Raw genomic sequence first — 19,527 nt, 5'->3', positions numbered from 1 at the left:
AGGCAGTAACCGGGCCGCCGCCCTAAGCAATTAGACAAGAGACACAGTAGGTACTGGAGCAAAGTGTGCAGCCAGGATTGATAGGTAAGATGGCGGTCTTGCATGGTGGGAGGTGGTAAACCATGCCAGCACGACGCCAAGGATGTTACACTAGCTACTATCTACACTGCCCCCATAGTGTTGTTAGTGATGCAATGTGCATCACTAACAAGCTTTTTTCATTAAAATTAGTTGTAGCATAATGATTTTATAACCTTTGATATACTTTCTCCTACCTGCTCGTTTTCAGTCATAGGGGTGCGATTCTCACATTCAGTCAGGAGCGGGCGCTGCATTCAGTCGCTGCTGGTGCCGCCTATGTACTTGAATATTGCTCCTCGCAAGCGCTATTATTGTGGGGCGCATGCGCATTTGTACATGTCCGGCCGCTGGTCCCGCACCTGCGCAGTGAGGCTGTATGGTTACCAGCTTCACTGTGCATGCGCTATGACCCTGTTTCCCGCGCATGCGCAGTGAAGCTGCTAATCACACAGCCTCACTGCGCATGCGCGGGGAATAGAGGGTCATAGCGCATGTGCAGTGAAGCTGCGAACTACACAGCTTCACTGCGCAGGCGCGGGGAACATAGCACGTGCACAGTAAAGCTGGTAATCACACAGCCTCACTGCGCAGGCGGCCAGACATGTACAAATGCGCATGCGTCCCACAATAATAGCGCTTGCCGGGAGCAATATTCAAATATGTGAGCGATGCCAGCAGTGACTGAATGCTGCTCCAGCCCGTGACTGAATGTGAGAATCACACCCCTATGACTGAAAATGAGCAGGTAGGAAGGTAGGACAAAGTATATATAATGTTAGAAAATCATTATAATACCAACAATTTTCATGAAAAAAGCTTGTTAGTGATGCACATTGCATCACTAATAACGCTATGGGGGCAGTGTAGATAGTAGCTAGGACGTGACAGGTTCCCTTTAAGTTAGACCTCTTGAGCTTCCACAAGGCTTTGCAATCCCCCTGTAATATGATCACAACAAATTTTAAAACGGTGTTACAAAGCCATAGTGGCTACTGTGTATGAACTAACACTTTGTCTGTTGACAGGATCTGTTTAAATTAGTTCCAAGTTGGTCTTTATGCTGTACGTAAAGTCATAAAGTCATGATGGAACCTAATAGCAGGGATATACAGTACAGACCAAAAGTTTGGACACACCTTCTCATTTAAAGATTTTTCTGTATTTTCATGACTTTGAAAATTGTACATTCACACTGAAGGCATGAAAACTATGAATTAACACATGTGGAATTATATACTTAACAAAAAAGTGTGAAACAACTGAAAATATGTCTTATATTCTAGGTTCTTCAAAGTAGCCACCTTTTGCTTTGATGACTGCTTTGCACACTCTTGGCATTCTCTTGATGAGCTTCAAGAGGTAGTCACCGGAATTGGTTTTCACTTCACAGATGTGCCCTGTCAGGTTTAATAAGTGGGATTTCTTGCCTTATAAATGGGGTTGGGACCATCAGTTGTGTTGTGCAGAAGTCAGGTGAATACACAGCTGATAGTCCTACTGAATAGACTGTTAGAATTTGTATTATGGCAAGAAAAAAGCAGCTAAGTAAAGAAAAACAAGTGGCCATCATTACTTTAAGAAATGAAGGTCAGTCAGTGCGAAAAATTGGGAAAACTTTGAAAGTGCAATTGCAAAAACCATCAAGCGCTACAAAGAAACTGGCTCACGTGAGGACTGCCCCAGGAAAGGAAGACCAAGAGTCACCTCTGCTTCTGAGGATAAGTTTATCCGAGTCACCAGCCTCAGAAATCGCAGGTTAACAGCAGCTCAGATTAGAGACCAGGTCAATGCCACACAGCAGCAGACACATCTCTTCAACAACTGTTAAGATGAGACTCTGTGCAGCAGGCCTTCATGGTAAAATAGCTGCTAGGAAACCACTGCTAAGGACAGGCAACAAGCAGAAGAGACTTGTTTGGGCTAAAGAACACAAGGAATGGACATTAGACCAGTGGAAATCTGTGCTTTGGTCTGACGAGTCCAAATTTGAGATCTTTGGTTCCAACCACCGTGTCTTTGTGCGACGCAGAAAAGGTGAACGGATGGACTCTACATGCCTGGTTCCCACCGTGAAGCACGTAGGAGGAGGTGTGATGGTGTGGGGGTGCTTTGCTGGTGACACTGTTGGGGATTTATTCAAAATTGAAGGCATACTGAACCAGCATGGCTACCACAGCATCTTTCAACGGCATGCTATTCCATCCGGTTTGCGTTTAGTTGGACCATCATTTATTTTTCAACAGGACAATGACCCCAAACACACCTCCAGGCTGTTTAAAGGCTATTTTACCAAGAAGGAGAGTGATGGGGTGCTACGTCAGATGACCTGGCCTCCACAGTCACCAGACCTGAACCCAATCGAGATGGTTTGGGGTGAGCTGGACCGCAGAGTGAAGGCAAAAGGGCCAACAAGTGCTAAGCATCTCTGGAAACTCCTTCAAGATTGTTTGAAGACCATTTCCGGTGACTACCTCTTGAAGCTCATCAAGAGAATGCCAAGAGTGTGCAAAGCAATCAGCAAAGCAAAAGGTGGCTACTTTGAAGAACCTAGAATATAAGACATATTTTCAGTTGTTTCACACTTTTTTGTTAAGTATATAATTCCACATGTGTTAATTCATAGTTTTGATGCCTTCAGTGTGAATGTACAATTTTCATAGTCATGAAAATACAGAAAAATCTTTAAATGAGAAGGTGTGTCCAAACTTTTGGTCTGTACTGTGTAAGGCTGCGTTCACACATTGCGTATTTTCGCGCGCTTTTTCAAAATACGCAATGTGCCTTGTGTCTGCCAGCAAAGTGAATGGGAAATTCACTTTGCCGTTCAGACACTGTGTGATTTTACGCAGAATTGACATGTCAATTCTTTACGCAGCTGCGTCCCGCGCTTTCTCCTATTGTGCCCATTATAAGCGATAGAATTACGCAGCGGTGTTCACACACTGAGTAATTCCAGCGCTTTTTTATGGAGGCGCAGGAGAAACTATGGATACTCACCTATCCGATGGATGGGAGAGGCGTCCGGTCCGGTCCTGCGCTTCCAGCATCTGCCGGTGAAGTGATCAGCTGTAAGCTAACCGGCTTGTAACCGGCTTCCGGTCAGCTGATTTACAAGCCGGTCAGCTGACAGTCAGCTGATCGCTTCACGGCAGATGCTGGAAGCCACGGGACCGAAGTGGACGCCTCTCCCATCCATCGGATAGATGAGTATCCATCGTTTATTTCTTTTAAAGCAGTGTATGTACTGCAGCCAGAAGCTGTCTGTACATACACTGCTAGGGGGACACTCACACACACGACACATAGACGCACAGGACACACAGACACACAGACACATACATTACACATGTCACACTTCATTTCACACTGCGTTTTTTGCTGCGCTTTTTTACGCAGTGTGTGAATGGAGGTGCTTTTTTTACCTGCGTAAAAAAACGCAGGTAAAAAAAGCAGGAAAATATGCAGCGTAAAAAAACGCAGGGAAATACGCAATGTGTGAACAGTAAGGGATCATGTTGCACAAGCTATGCTTGCTTTTAAAAGAAGAAATATATCCATCTCCAATGTAAAAAAACAAAACAAAAAACAAAACATGTATCAAAAACACCATACCATTGACATACTGTACAGCAGCTTTAGGGGCTTTTCACATTACGTACGATCTTGGCATGTGTTGTGCGACTACTGTGAATTTGAAAACCACAAAAGAGGTTAAAAGTTAGTGCTCATTGGAACTATATACAATAATGTTCAGGCGTAGTACAACTTTTGCTTATTTTTTGACCAACTTTACACAGAGGTATACTTTTTTTTTTAGAAGTATTGAAAAGCACAGTATACAATTCTATTCTATAGTTATAAAAAATGTATACCTAGAGTACATGTGGTGAAATATCAGCACAATTCGTACCATGGCTAACCAGTAGCATCAGCAGCAGTCTCTTAACAGATGCCGAGATCATGATGTGAACTAACTACAGATTTAGTACATATGCAGAAAACATCTGAATGTTTAGCACACAAGAACACTTTTACCTACAAACACATGTTTTGCGTTCAACCACCCTGTCACCAGGCCTGCAAGGGCCTTAAAGAGTACCTGTCATGTAAAAAAATGCTAGTACTCTGCATATATAAGGTTAATCTGCAGGTTAATAGCGTTTTTAAGCTGTGCGTCCGACACACTGGAAGCCCGGCAACTGGGAGGAAATAAACTTTATTCTTGCCAGCAGCGGCTTTCAGTCATATATGCGCAGCCGGTGATTGCGCTGTATATAGTGATTGTTGGCTGTAACCGCCCCCCGGCATAGCTAACAGCCGGCTCTATAGTGCATCAGTGTTAAGTCGGCGGTCAGTCAGTGTCAGGGCATCGTTACAGCTCACCATATACTGAGCGGTGACTGAAACCGTGCCAGCCATGACTGAAAGCTGGAAACTATCGAGAGGAATAAAGTTAATTTCCTCCAAGTAGTTGGGCTTCCAGTGAGGAGGCCGCATAACTTTAGAATGCTATTAACCTGCAGATTAACCCCATATCTCCAGGTTAATAGCATTTTTTTCACATGACAGGTTCCCTTTAATGACCAGTCTATTTTTTTTTTGTTTTTGCCTCTCTGCATTTAATCAGCCATAACTTGTAAGTATTTTTTTCACTAATTTAGCCGCAGGAGGCTTTGTTTGATGTGCCCCTTCAGCGTCTCCTAAAAAGTAATTATGCCTCCTAAAAAGTAATAATGGCCCTCAATACAGGAGAAAGTGGTGTTCACCCATGGATCGGGATTGGGGCCGTCCATGCAAGTGGGGCTAAGACCACCGCTTGTGTAAACAGATATACTGCTGACAACATACATTCTGTATAGATAAAAAATGATCAAATAAAATATCTATATAAGTTTGGTAATGTGAAAACAAATGGCAAACAACAAGAATGGCGGAACTGCATTTTTTTCACCATTTCATCCCATTTGTAATTTTTTTGCCTGTTTTTCAATACATGTACGGTGTAATTTATTCAACAAAAAACAAGTCCTCATACGCTTTGTAGACAGAAAAATAAAAATGTTTTGCCTCTTGGAATAAGGGGGAAAAATACAAAAGAACAAGAAAGAAAAATTGCCCAGTCCTTAAGGTGTTAAACTATCCTCGATCGAGTTGTATATATTTGAGCAGCCTCTCATTTATGGGCAAATATCTGTCCATCTAAAGGGAGCTTTAGGGTATATGCCCACGTAGCGTTTTACAAGCATATATGCTGCGGAATTTCCGCAGCGTAAGCGCTTGTGAAACGCTTGTTAATCCGTCCCCCATGGTCCCCAATGAGAATCCGCAATTTCAATGTCCACGCAGCGTTTTTGATGCGCTCAAAGATCCGCAGCATGTCCATTATTTCTGCATTTCTGCATGCGGATTTGAGGTCCCAATGCACTAGAAAAATGCATGGCAAATCCGCATGTAAAAACGCTGCAAAAACGCGTCAAAAATGCTCGTAAAATCCGCAAGCATTTTTGACTGCCAAGAACATGCAGAAACGCTGCAGAAATTTTCTGCTTCATTTCTGCATCGTGGGCACATAGCCTTAGACCGTGTTCACTTACCGAGAATAAAGTGTTTTTTTTCTGCTGCTTATTATCCGCATGTTTGCTGCTGATGTCTGCATCAAAATACATGATGACAGTCTCTGGTTATTATGTATTTGCTGAATTATTTTGCAGCATTTTCATCCTTTATTTGATGCATTTTTGGTGCAGGTTTGAGCAGCGCTTTTTAGTGCTTTTTTAGAACAGAAATGCTTTGATTCGGTTCTTAAAAACGCAACTGCGTTTTTTTGTGCATTTTTTCAGATTTCTCACAGAAGCCTATGGAGAAAGAACACACCAAAAAACCTGCATAGTTCATTAGCGTTTGTTTTTAAACGCACAGTGGGCACGAGTTTTCATGAAATCACATCCACCTTGCTTGAACTTGTTGATCGCAATAGATGTTCTACGCAAAAAAAAAGCAGTGTTTTTGCTACATTGCTTAACAGTTTACATGGGTTAGTACTTCTTGCACTCATTGGCTGTAGAATTTAATTGATACTATTCATACTTTTTTTCCTGCTCATTTGTTTAGATGAAAACTATAAATGTTTAGGAGTATAATGAGTTACAAGTAATAGATTAAGGTGACATTCTCCTTTATTGAATCCCCCAGTTAGTATACCTCTCCTTACATGAAGTTTTTTTTTTTTTTGCATTCAAATTAGGACAGATAAACAGGGATTATCTGTTTGGCCTCACCCGGTCTTCCATGGCAGTGGCTTCTGTTTGTATGCCTCAGCTAGCCGGAGAAAGAAGCTAGTCTAAACCGGAGAGAACTTGTCCTGTAGTCAGGTTCTTCAACTTAAGTCTACATTGACTATCAGGTTTATCCCCGAGGACAGGATGTAGAAAAAGAAAAAGGTATGAACAGAATAGGATATCAGTGCCTTTTAGCAAAATACAATTACTTTGGCATAAAGATTTGGCGGCTTATGCCAATCTTTATTGAAAAACTTAGTAGATTCTGTTCTAATCCACTTTTGCTGGCCCTTAAAAATCCTGGCCTTAAAATGAATCCTTCCCTAACTTCAACCACCCATATGTCACCGTCACCACTAGACTTCTCCTCCCAGGTGAACCATAGTGCTGTCCCTTCTAGTCTACCTGGCACTGTGGGCAATGTGATTAGCACCTTCTTATTTCCCATAACTCATGCCATTTCAGCTTATAGCCCACATTACTCCCACTTTGCCTATGTCTGCTCTGACCCCTTATGTCTCTTCCTTGCTACACCCCCACTCGTCACATTTCTTCAAATATTCAAATATACATTGTGCTCTACTAGTATCCCTAGGTAAAGAGGAATGCAACATACCTTCACCCTTCCATTTCCAGATTCGTAGCAAATGCCGTCTGGTTCATGCTGGCTTAATGTAAGCTCTGTTCTAAAAATCCTTCATACAAAAGGTTAGATTCATCAAGACTGGCGTGAACAACACTGGTCTTGATGAGGGGGCATCCTGGAGTCCGATGCCTCTGATTCGTGATGAGGTGCTACACCAGAAATCTCACTCCAGTCAGGTACTGGAGTGAGATTTCTGGCCAAGGGAACGCCACAGCTAATCATTAATAAAACAGGCTGTGGTGTCACGCCCGCTCTGCGCCCAAGCTTTGCCCATTTAGGCGGAGTTGGCAGAAACTGGTGAGAAAACACCAAAAGTCGCAAAATTTAGTTGCAAATCCAAGTTGTGCCTAAATTTTGCAGCTTTTTCAGAATTCTCGTGTGAAAGCTTTGTTGAATTGGTCCCAAAGCCTTTATTAAGAAAGTACATAGACAGAGTACAATACTCCGAACCAGTCATAGAATGTAAAAATAGGAATTATTCATACTTATAAAAAGTATAAAAAGGTTGAATGTAATAGTCAATAGAATCCATATAAAATCAAGGTTCTTGATGTTTTCATTTTTGGCAAAACAGTCGTCGGGTGGTTTAATGCTTTGGATTCCATGTGGACTACATAAAAACTGTTTATATGAGTTACTGAGCATTCAGAGTTTAAGTTGTTAAGCAGAATTCTGTTGATACTCTAAAACTGGTCGACAGTGCTATACTATGTCGGCTTGTGTATTTTTTTAATGAATAATGGAGGCTTTGCCTGAACTATTTTTTGGAACAGAGAGTACTTGTAGCCAGCATCAACCAGCTGGGATTGGCAACTGTTCCTGGAATAAGGGGAAAGTCTGCTGCATTCTTCTTGTTAGAGGACGGCAATTATTTATTTTATATATGGAGAATATTTTATTTATATATTTTAGTCTTTGATATATGGATTCAAAAAGAAAAGACCTATGGGTTTGACATAGTAGATAGTGTGAAGACATAACATGATGCCAACTTGTCAGATTTTGATTCATGACAATCTGTGTAATAAAAAGGCAGAGAAAAACGGCTGTTTTGCTACAGAATTGGATGGGATATGACAAGCTGGTAGAAAGTAATATGAAATGGCAATCTGCTTAATAGACTTTTAAACTAATTATGAAATATGAATTTTTAATTTAAAATCATTTCTAAAAAGTAAAAGACTCGATGAATTGCTACCTGTCCTATGTGATAACCTTTAGCAGAAAATGATGAGGTGAGATCTGTGTGTAAATTAAGCCATATGTTTTTTCTCTATGTTCAACATCATTGCAAAGGACATTTTGCAATTCATACATTTCATAGGAATCATATTTGCATGAGATATTCATATTATTCTATGTGGAAATTAAAATGTTAATTATTTTTTTAATTGTGCCAAAAAAAGAATCTTGTTACATATAAAATGGGCATATGACCATTTTCACATAGGCTATATGGACATCATGAAGTCGGCACTGGACAGCCCTTTTATTAGATAAGTGCCCAGCACAACCATGTTTTCCATGAACACCTAAAATGCTAAAGTCCATATCTAATGTGCAGCAAATTACATTACTGAAAGTCCATAGTAAAATAGATTTTATTTCCTAGGCTATTTTATACACTAATGTGTATTAGCTAATAGCTACAAGTTATGACCCCTCTGAGGTAATCCAGATTACAAAACGTCAGGTTCTTATCTGTCTAGACAAGCTGAGGACCATTCTGTCGTTGATAGGATCGATTTTTGACCATAGAATATTATGATATTGGCAGCACATCTGTTTATCTGGGGCAGTGTGCTTCCAATAACATTGAATTTTTAGCTTGCTTATCCGGATGACCCATAGACTATACATGTCTGTATTCTACTCTGCAGTGACATTCTAAAAGGTAACTGCATAGTATAGCAGCTGCACAAGATCATGCAGCTGCGGGAGCAGTGAGCCGGATATCAGATACAGCAGAGCTCCCCATAAAGAAGGCAGAGATGGTTTATTACATTCTCTGCCTTCCTGATTGCTGTATACACAGTGCTGAATAAGAGCTGTGTATACAGTATAGGAAGTGCTGATAGTGCTTCCATTTGTGGACACATGTGATCACTGGGTGTACGCAAAGAGCAGGAGTTGATGGCTCCTAGGAGTCCCAGTAAACTGTGATATGCGCTCAGGAGGCTGAATTTTCCCTGTAACTGTGTCAATATACCAGCCCCAGATATATGAGAAATCAAATAAAAAAAAAGTATTTAAATGTTGAAATCCTTCCCAGCATCCGGTCTTTTATGACCTTATGTTGGGCACTGTGGTGACATAGCGTCAATCTGGTCACTGTGGCGGGGGTGAATTATTCTTAATTATGCCAGACGTACTGTTCCTTTGTTCAGTAGGTCAAGGGACATGAACTATTGTTTCATGTGAGTCTGTCCGTTGACCCTTGTTGTATGATAATTTGTGGAATGCCTGCTGATTACGTATCAGCCCCCTGCAGTGTACTAGTCTGCCCAATTTGGAGGAAAAATATGGAGGCTAATTGAACAATCGAACAATGAGGGATTACCTCCTTCACCTTCTCCCAGTCATGTGGGAGAATGCCCTGAATGAGAGCTGTGGAATATAAAAGGGGGCTGCCTCTATTACCAGAGAATCTCTACAGGACATCAGCGGAGGAACCATGGCTCCAGCTGGTGGAATACAGATCTGCTCCACTGCTCATCACTGAACTCTCAAAGACATTTGGAGAACCCAGGTTCAGGCAATCAGGTCACCTGGCCACATACCTCACTGTGCTCGGTCAGCTTCCTAAGCTAATGTGGCACTCCAGGAGTCCGGTTGCCACATTGGCATTGCCTACTTCACAGGGGGTGATGCCATGCCTGGAAGCAAGGAGGGGTCTCCTTATCAGGTAACACCAGCATCCAACACTTTTCCTGGCTCCAGACCAGAAAGGGGAGCTTCCCCTTTAAATTGGGGCCCGGAGGCGGGGGTTAGGAGAGTCAGTTGGAGACGGAGGAGAGTCAGTTGGAGACGGAGGAGAGTCAGTTGGGGACGGAAGAGAGTCAGTTGGGGACGGAGGAGAGTGAGTGAAAGACGAGGGAGAACCTGGGGAGGGGAGCTGTGACCAAGCTCGCCCCAGAGAAAAGCGCCAGAAACCGGACACCGTGGTTGCTCGGGTACAGAAGTCCCGGCAGCTAAATCCGGAGGGCAGGAGACTGCAGGTCTCCTGGCCCCACCAAACACCCGGTGGCTCAGCAGCATACTAGAGCCTGGAGCCGCCACGAAGGAGCGACACCTGTTAAAGGCTCGAGCTGCCTGCCATACTGGCTAGGATTTAACGATCACTCAGGAAAGAGGGCCGCAGCATAGCTTTAGGCAGCAGGGCCAAAGAGGACAGCGCAGAAGGAAGGCCTACAACTCCACCTGGCGAGGTGGATCCCAAATTGCTTCTAGACTGCCCGGATCTCCATTACCTTCTATAACCAGTGCCCCGGTCTGCACCATCAAACATCAAGTAAAGGTACAGGAAACCACCATCCCTGTGTCGTCTGGTCATTATCTGCACCCTCAGTCCTCCCCAACATCCACAATCCCCTACATAAACCGTAACGGTAGCCCTGGGGCCCCACTCTGCCCGTGGGGAGCAAATCCATCCCAGCTGCGTCACCAACGGCCCCAGCGGTCTCTTTCAGCAGCGGCGGCCACCTATAGCTGCATACCACTGGTGGCGTCACAAAACGTTTCCCCTAAATAAACTGTCCTTTTTTATTGACTGCCCAGGACCCCGGACCGGGTCATGCCCCCGTGACTATCCCAAGGAACCGAAAGACCCGGTGGCGAGTACCTCACGGTCCTAGAGGGCGTGTCATTTTTGGCATCACGAACAGGATTGTCGTAGCCCGGTATAACCGGGTACTGTGTGCCATAGACTTTGTTGAACTCTATAATCGCGTCATTTGACGTCAGCGGGGGAGGAAGCAGGAGGCCCCGATCCGGAACTGCCGGGTAAGCAATCCCTCTCGCCTGCAGAGCAGCAGACTGGTAGGCCAGCAGAAACCCAGGACCTGGCCGAGGTTCACTAGGGGGAGGGGAAGATGCCCAACCTAGAAGAGGATCCAGCTGCGGGCATGGCCGCAGCAACTGTAATGCCTTTATCCATGCCATATATCCCAGGGGCGGCGTGGTTGCCTTAGTACTCAGGGGAGTCGCATACCCTGAGCGAATTTGAGGAGAGACTGCATAGTTTGTTCGAAGTGTACCCCCTTATAGACGAGCTAATCGGTACAGCCCAGAGGGAGGTGAAGTCCTGGCCGGGCAGGGACAAAAGAACTGCTAAGCAAATTCTGGCCAGGTTGAAGGATACCTTTGACACCCGCACAGCAGCGGAGATTAAAATGAAGTTCTACGGGTGCAAACAAAGGATGCAGGACAGTGTACGGGACTATGCTCTAAACCTGCTGGAGGCACTGCGGGCCATTAAACAGGTAGACCCTGACAGTGTGTGAGACGAGGACAGATTGCTAACCAAACAGTTTATTGAGGGGCTCCTGTCTAACCCTCACTGGACACAGCTGTGCATTGTGGCTCTGCAAAACCCTGATCTAGACTTTGCGCAATTTAAAGACCGGACCATCCGGGTGCTTCGAGAATCAACCCCAAGTGGCACTGCACCCTTCCGGCGCCCAGCTATCACATACCACCAGGAGGCGGCGTCCTTTTCCCCGGCACCTGTGGAGGCTGACGCGCAGACCCTAGATAATGACCCCTCTGCAGACCTACGCCTTCAGGTCCAGGACCTGACCAAAAGTGTGGCTACACTAACCAAAACCGTGCAGGCCATGCAAGTGTCTCCAAAGGAAAGGATCCAGCTGGCTTCCAGTCCAGATGACGTCCCGTGGCGACGGCAGAGAAGAATTCCACCGACCAGAGGGAGAGCCAGCGATCGCTACGACCAGAAAGGACAACCCATCTGCCGCCGCTGTCAAAAGGCGGGACACATCGCAAGATTCTGCGATTTAAACGAGAAACCCCTGGGGCAGAGGGTCAACCCCCAGGAGTAAGATGACCAGGCCCACAAAGCTGACGAGACAAGTACGTGGGAGGACGACCGGTCCTGCCTGTCGTGCTTGATGGCATCCCGGTGAACGCGTTACTGGACACCGGTTCCCAGGTGACAATGATGCCATATATCCTTTTTAAATGGTACTGGGCTGATTCAGACATTACCCGCAGTCCAGATGAACACTTTAACATCTTTGCCAGCAATGGTCAGCCCTTGACTCAGGTGGGGTATAAAGAGGTGACCATAAAGGTTGGCCGAGTAGAATTGCCATCAGAAGGGTTGATTATTGCAGATATTGATCGCCAAGAAAGCCATCCTATGATAACCTTAGGCACCAATGTGATAGAGAGAAATTATTGTTTTGTTGCAACAGGTTGCAGAGACTGCCAGTTCTGGTCAGCAGCGAGTTCTGCAGAAGGAGATCAAAGCCCTGATGCAGAGACAACAGGTAGAGATGTCTGGTGGAGAAGTCGGCAGTGTCAGAGTGAGTGATCCATTCCCCATTGCAATACCCCCTAGGAGTGAAATGTTAATATGGTGTCGGGCAGCAATAGGTCTCAGGGGTCAAGATTATCAGGCCCTGGTAGAACCCGTATACTCTGATAGTAGGCCCACCATCTTGACAGCCAGGGGGGTAGTCAATGTCCGCAAGGGGAGAGTACCAATACGCATCCTGAATTGTGGGGAGAAAGAGGTCCATATACCCCGGTATGCCACCCTTGCTAAGCTGTTCACTGTCAGTAACAACGCAATAAAGTCAGTGGAACCCTTGCCTCTGCCCGAACAGGCGGAGGACGATGGCTCCAAGGGGCAGATGGAGGATTGGTGTCAGAAGCTACAAGTAGGCACTGACTCCACCCCTTTGCACCAAAAGCATGGGGTGTACCGGGTGGTCCAAGAATATGAGCGAGTCTTTAGCAAACACCCACTAGACTTTGGGCAGGTAAAAGGAGTCCAACATTATATCCCCACAGGAGATCATCCGCCCATTATAGAGAGGTGCCGGCCTGTACCCCCAGCTAACTATCAATGTGCCAAGGGAATGTTACGGGAGATGGAGGCTGGGGTGTTCAGAGATAGTTGTAGCCCCTGGGCAGCTCGATTAGTCTTCGCTAGAAAGAAAGATGGTACAATGAGGATGTGTGTTGATTATAGGCAGATTAACCGCATTACATATAAGGACGCCTACCCATTACCCAGAATTGAGGAATCATTAGCTGCACTGAGATCCGCTAACTATTTCTCCACTTTAGATCTCACCAGTGGGTATTGGCAGGTTCCCATGGCAGAGGCGAACAGAGAGAAGACCGTGTTTACGACACCAATGGGCCTCTACGAGTTCAACTGCATGCCATTTGGGCTCTGCAGCGTCCCGGGAACATTCCAGCGGTTAATGGAGTGTTGCCTAGGACACAAAAACTTCGAAAAAGTTCTGCTGTACCTGGATGACTTAATCGTCTACTCAAAGACGTACGAAGACCACCTGGAGCACCTGGCCGAGGTGTTTGAGGCCTTATCCGGTTTTGGCCTGAAAGTAAAGCCGTCCAAGTGCCACCTGTTGAAGCCCAAGGTGCAGTACCTAGGTCATGAGGTAAGTGCCGAAGGTGTAGCACCAGACCCTGAAAAAGTCACCGTGATGAAGGACTGGCCAAGACCCTTCACTATCAAGGAAGTGCGGCAGTTCCTCGGGCTGGTAGGCTACTACAGGAGATTCATTAAGGGTTTCACCAAGATAGCGGCACCCATGCAGGACCTCTTAGTGGGCCAGTCCAAGAAGGCCAAGAACCCAAATCCTCCGTTCGAGTGGGGTAAAAAAGAAGAAGAATCCTTCACTCGGCTGAAGGTGGCTCTTACGGGACACGAAGTCCTGGCCTACCCCAACTATGGACAACCCTTTATACCCTATACGGATGCCATCAACATGGGATTGGGAGCGGTGCTGTCCCAGGAACAGCAAGGCAGAGAGAGTGATTGCCTACGCCAGCAGGAAGCTCCGTCCCACGGAAAGGAACCCCGACAGCTATAGTTCCTTTAAGTTGGAGTTTCTAGCCATAGTCTGGGCTGTAACAAAGCGCTTCAAACACTACCTGGCTTCAGTGAAGTTTACCATTTTCACAGACAATAATCTGCTGACCCACCTTGAAACGGCGAAGCTAGGTGCGCTGGAGCAGCGATCAAGTATCGGGCGGGGCATAAAAACGCTAATGCTGATGCACTGTCCAGGATGCCCGACTTGCTAGATGGGGGAGAAGACCCGGAGGAGCTGGAGGAGATAGAGCTACCGGCTTTCCATCGTCACGGGGTGACTCAGTGCTCCACCAACAGAGAGGCCACGATTAACCCATTGCCCCACTATGGATGGGCAGAGACGGAGGATAGTGACCCGGCTGTCCGCCTAGTAAAGGAGTTGCTGACACAAGCTGACTCGCACCCTGGTCCAGATGATCCACAGGAGACCCAACAGTTGTGGAAGGAGAAGGGCAAGCTGTTCATCTACGAGGGAAAGCTGTTTCGGAGAAGCATCAACTCCCGGACAAACGAACTGGTCTGGCAGGTGGTAGTCCCGAAGCGGGATGCGCCAATGGTCTTAGAGGCGTACCACGATGGAGCAGGACACTTCGGGTGGAAGAAGATGAAGTCCTGCTACGTGAGCGATTCTACTGGGTTGGCATGAGGAAAGCAATTCGTGTCAAGAATGTGGTCCATGCCACCTGAGACGGAAAGACCGTGATAGCCAGAGGGCTCCCCTGCAGCCCATAGTCACCAAACAACCACTTGAACTGGTAGCCTTGGACCACGTGAAGCTAGCCCCAAGCCGGTCAGGCCATGTCTACGCTCTCACCATAGTAGACCACTACTCCCGGTTCCTGGTAGTAGTGCCAGTGAAGGATCAGACGGCTAAGACGGCAGCCAAAGCGTTTCAACAACACTTTTGTCGCCCACACGGTTACCCTGAACGAGCGTTTACCGACCAAGGCACAGCCTTTGAAGCAGAAGTGTTTCAGGAGTTCTGTAACTTGTATGGCTGCAAGAAAATAAGGAAGACGCTGTATCATCCCCAGACCAACTGGTTATGTGAGAAAATGAACCAGGTAGTAATAGACCTGTTGAAGACGCTGCCCCTTGAAGAGCGTAGCCTGTGGCCAGAGAAGTTACCGGATTTGGTAGACCTATATAACCACATCCCCGTGAACTCCACCAACTGTACACCCGCCTACCTGATGAGGGCAAGACCTAGCAAGTTACTCATTGACTTACACATGGGAGTTTAATACCTGAGACGACATCACCAGATGCAGACTGGGATATGGAGCGGCAGGAACAGTACCGCAAGGTGCAAGAATGTGTAGAGAGAAGTTTATCCCAGGCAAGACAGAGGGAGGAAAGAACTTATAATCAGCACGCACCTGCAGTTCCCTTGTCACCTGGAGAACAGGTACTCAAAAGGAAGAGACGAGTTCACAAATTAGATGATCAGTGGGAGGTTGAGCCATACACCGTCTTACCTTCAAATTTCGACAACACCAAGGTATGCCTCATCAGTAAAGATGGAGGAGAGACTTCGGCGGCAGTCTCAAGAGACCACCTAAAGATATGCCCTGATCAACTGAGACACCAAGAGGAAGACCAAAACACAGAAAAGGTGGAAGAGGCGGTCCAAACCATTCTTGGAGAATTTCCCCGGTCTTGGATGCAGGTGAACCAAGCAATCGTGGTACCTGTCCTGACCTTTCCCCAAGTAGCCTTACCAGAAGCCACAGAGACTCTGTAACGAGTGAATCTACCCCCTGCTAGCGGTGAATCTGTCAGTTCCATGGTGTTAGGAGTTCGCAGAAGGCAATCTAGTAAACCAGTACTATGTAGGTCCACAAGTAGCGTAGTGAATAGTGCACCCACCACACCAGCACCCACCTACACTAGAGACCCGGGTAGGTCAGTAGCAATAACTGTACTGCGTAGATCAACCCGTAGTACCAGAGGTCAGCTCCCTGCCCATTATAGGGACTAAGGTGTAATAAGATAATAGTGTATAGTATGTAATTGCAACCATTAAGCATGAGAGCCTACAGAGACTTCCTGTAAGAACTTTTAAGCAATCGTGAGTGCATATACAGTACAGACCAAAAGTTTGGACACACCTTCTCATTTAAAGATTTTTCTGTATTTTCATGACTATGAAAATTGTACATTCACACTGAAGGCATCAAAACTATGAATTAACACATGTGGAATTATATACTTAACAAAAAAGTGTGAACAACTGAAAATATGTCTTGTATTCTAGGTTCTTCAAAGTAGCCACCTTTTGCTTTGATGACTGCTTTGCACACTCTTGGCATTCTCTTGATGAGCTTCAAGAGGTAGTAACCTAGAATATAAGACATATTTTCATTTGTTTCACACTTTTTTGTTAAGTATATAATTCCACATGTGTTAATTCATAGTTTTGATGCCTTCAGTGTGAATGTACAATTTTCATAGTCATGAAAATACAGAAAAATCTTTAAATGAGAAGGTGTGTCCAAACTTTTGGTCTGTACTGTAGTTATTATATTTATGGACAAATGGACCACAGGACTAGATGTGGTCAGAACAATGTTGAGTAAAGTTAATTTTTAGCCTCAAAAATAAACCGCAGGCGTGGCCAAAAACCAGGCCCACCGACAGAGTGCCCTGAAGCCACGCCCAGGAACGATACACAAAGTGGGTTAAGGCGGTTCCCACCAACCAACCTTCAGGTACCCGGAAAAAGACAATTCCCGGATAGCGGCGTAAAGAATAAGCGCCGCAATGACAGCTCTCAATTTTTGTTTGTTTGTTTTTTTTTCTGTAATTTTTGCCTTTTTGAGACTTTGTAAATTTTTGATAATATAAATCGCTATTGTTGTTAATTGTTTAACTCTAAAGGTGTCCTCAGTCCGGGAGTACTGAATTTAACTAGGGGGGAATGTGGCACCCCAGGAGTTCAGTTGCCACATTGGCATTGCCTACCTCACAGGGGGTGATGCCATGCCTGGAAGCAAGGAGGGGTCCCCTTATCAGGTAACACCAGCATCCAACACTTTTCCTGGCTCCAGATCAGAAAGGGGAGCTTCCCCTTTAAATTGGGGCCCGGAGACGGGGGTTAGGAGAGTTAGTTGGAGACGGAGGAGAGTCAGTTGGGGACGGAGGAGAGTGAGTGAAAGACGAGGGAGAACCTGGGGAGGGGAGCTGTGACCAAGCTTGCTCCAGAGAAAAGCGCCAGAAACTGGACACCGGAGTCCGTGGTTGCTCGGGTACTGAAGTCCCGGCAGCTAAATCCGGAGGGCAGGAGACTGCAGGTCTCCTGGCCCCACCAAACACCCGGCGGCTCAGCAGCATACTAGAGCCCGAAGCCACCACGAAGGAGCGACACCTGTAAAAGGCTCGAGCTGCCTGCCATACGGGCTAGGATTTAACGATCACTCAGGAAGGAGGGCCACAGCATAGCTTTAGGCAGCAGGGCCAAAGAGGACAGCGCAAAAGGAAGGCCTACAACCCCACCTGGCGAGGTGGATCCCAAAATGCTTCTAGGCTACCCGGATCTCCATTACCTTCTGTTACCAGTGCCCCGGTCTGTACCATCAAACATCAAGTAAAGGTAGAGGAAACCACCATTCCTGTGTCGTCTGGTCATTATCTGCACCCCAACATCCACAATCCCCTACATAAACCGTACCAGTAGCCCTGGGGCCCCACTCTACCCGTGGGGAGCAAATCCATCCCAGCTGCGTCACCAACGGCACCAGCGGTCTCTTTCAGCAGCGGCGGCCACCTATAGCCGCATACCACTGGTGGCGTCACAAAACTTTTCCCCTAAATAAACTGTCCTTTTTATTGACCGCCCAGGGCCCCAGACCGGGTCACGCCCCCGTGACTATCCCAAGGAACCGACCGACCTGGTGGCGAGTACCCCACGGTCCTAGGGGGCACGTCACTTGCCATTACCTCCTCTCTGTGGGTGCCGCCAAAAGCGGGGTGCTACTAGTTGGGGTATTTGGCCCTGGATGCCCCGAAGTCGCAGAGGAAGGGTGAGATTGTTATTTGCACCATCTTGTGTACTTGCTGGGAATGTACTAGATGTGGTTGACTGTTGGTGATCCAATAAAGTTATACCGGAGTGTAATACCCTCACCCTGTGTTGTCTGAGTAGTATTCTTCCCACGGGGACAGAGTAGGGAGGTTTAGTGGGATGAGTAGTGGCGTACCGCCAATGGTGGCAGGCCACGTGACTGCTATGGGACCCGTGAGCTGGGGGGCCCGGTGTCAGCGCCAGCACCAGTCCCTCCCTCCGTCGAGACAGCGCCGCCGCCCCGGTAGATGCCGATACAGTTGAAATCAATGATGGAGGAGGGAACATCATGTAACACTCCTTCTCCCATCATTCCACGTCTACGTCTGACGCAGCGGGCGCGATGACGTCACTTCACGCTGTGTCAGAGATGTCAGACAGTCTAGCTGCTGAAGTGGCGAGACGAGCTGCAGAGACCAAAGTAGCGGGGGAACGAGGAGTGGTGAGTATTGTATTTATTTTTGTAATCAGTGAGTACGCAGTGCCCATAATACTGGAGGACTGTGGGCTGCATTTTACCCTATTGGGGGTGCATTTTACCCTATGGGGGTGAATTTTACCCTATAGGGCTGTAAATTTTACATTATGGAGCTGTGCATTTTACCCCATGGGGGGATGAATTTTAACCTATGGGGGACCAAGGGGAGTGTATTATACTCTGTGAAGGACTATGGGAAGTATATTACACTCTGTGGAGGACCATAGGGAGAGTACTATACTCTGTGGAGGACCATGGGTAGTGTATTATACTGTGTGGAGGACTATGGGTAGTGTATTATACTCTGTGGAGGACCATGGGGAGCGTATTATACTCTGAGGAGTACCATTGGGAGCGTTTTATACTGTATGCAAGCAATTATACAATGTGAAGGTTTGGGTGGAAACCATCATACTGTTTGGAGGGCTAGTGTGGGGCCATTATACTGCATGTACAGCTGTGTGAGGGTCACAGTTGAGGGATCATACTGTGTTTGGGTCTCTATACTTTGCCTTGGGAGTTGAAGTGGGGTACAGTAGGGTCATTATACTGTGCATGCAGAGGAATTCACCGTGGGGGTATCATACTGTGTTTGGGAGGCACCTTTGATGGCATCATACTTTTATGAGGGCAATGAAAGAGGAATCTAGGACTTCAGTAGGAGGAAATTGTAAATGTAAAGGCTGGAAAGTTGTGAGATCTGCTCTTCTGTGACCCCCAAAAATATTGGAGCCTAATAAGAACTTCTGTATGGGGTCCCATGATTTCTATGTACGCCCCTGGGGATGAGCCCTGGTCCGTGTGGTCTTTCTAAAGACAGCCAGGCCAGCAGATGAGAGTACCCGCTGACCCTCATGTCTCCACAGGCACAATACGTGAAATAAATAAAAAATT

At 46.3% G+C, this 19,527-nt stretch overlaps 1 protein-coding gene across 1 annotated transcript in view; it reads left to right on the top strand.

Moving 5' to 3' along the window:
- Positions 1–19,527, top strand: part of LOC141149867 (GRAM domain-containing protein 2B-like) — a 94,073-nt gene that overhangs the window by 24,893 nt on the left and 49,653 nt on the right. The gene's annotated exons all lie outside the window — the stretch shown is intronic.

Source organism: Phyllobates terribilis, unplaced genomic scaffold (genome assembly GCF_046119375.1).
Source record: "Phyllobates terribilis strain yellow unplaced genomic scaffold, ASM4611937v1 Scaffold_1__5_contigs__length_1240528914, whole genome shotgun sequence".
Taxonomy (NCBI): domain Eukaryota; kingdom Metazoa; phylum Chordata; class Amphibia; order Anura; family Dendrobatidae; genus Phyllobates; species Phyllobates terribilis.
Note: the sequence above shows the minus strand (reverse complement) of the source record. Positions and strands in the feature narration are given on the sequence as shown.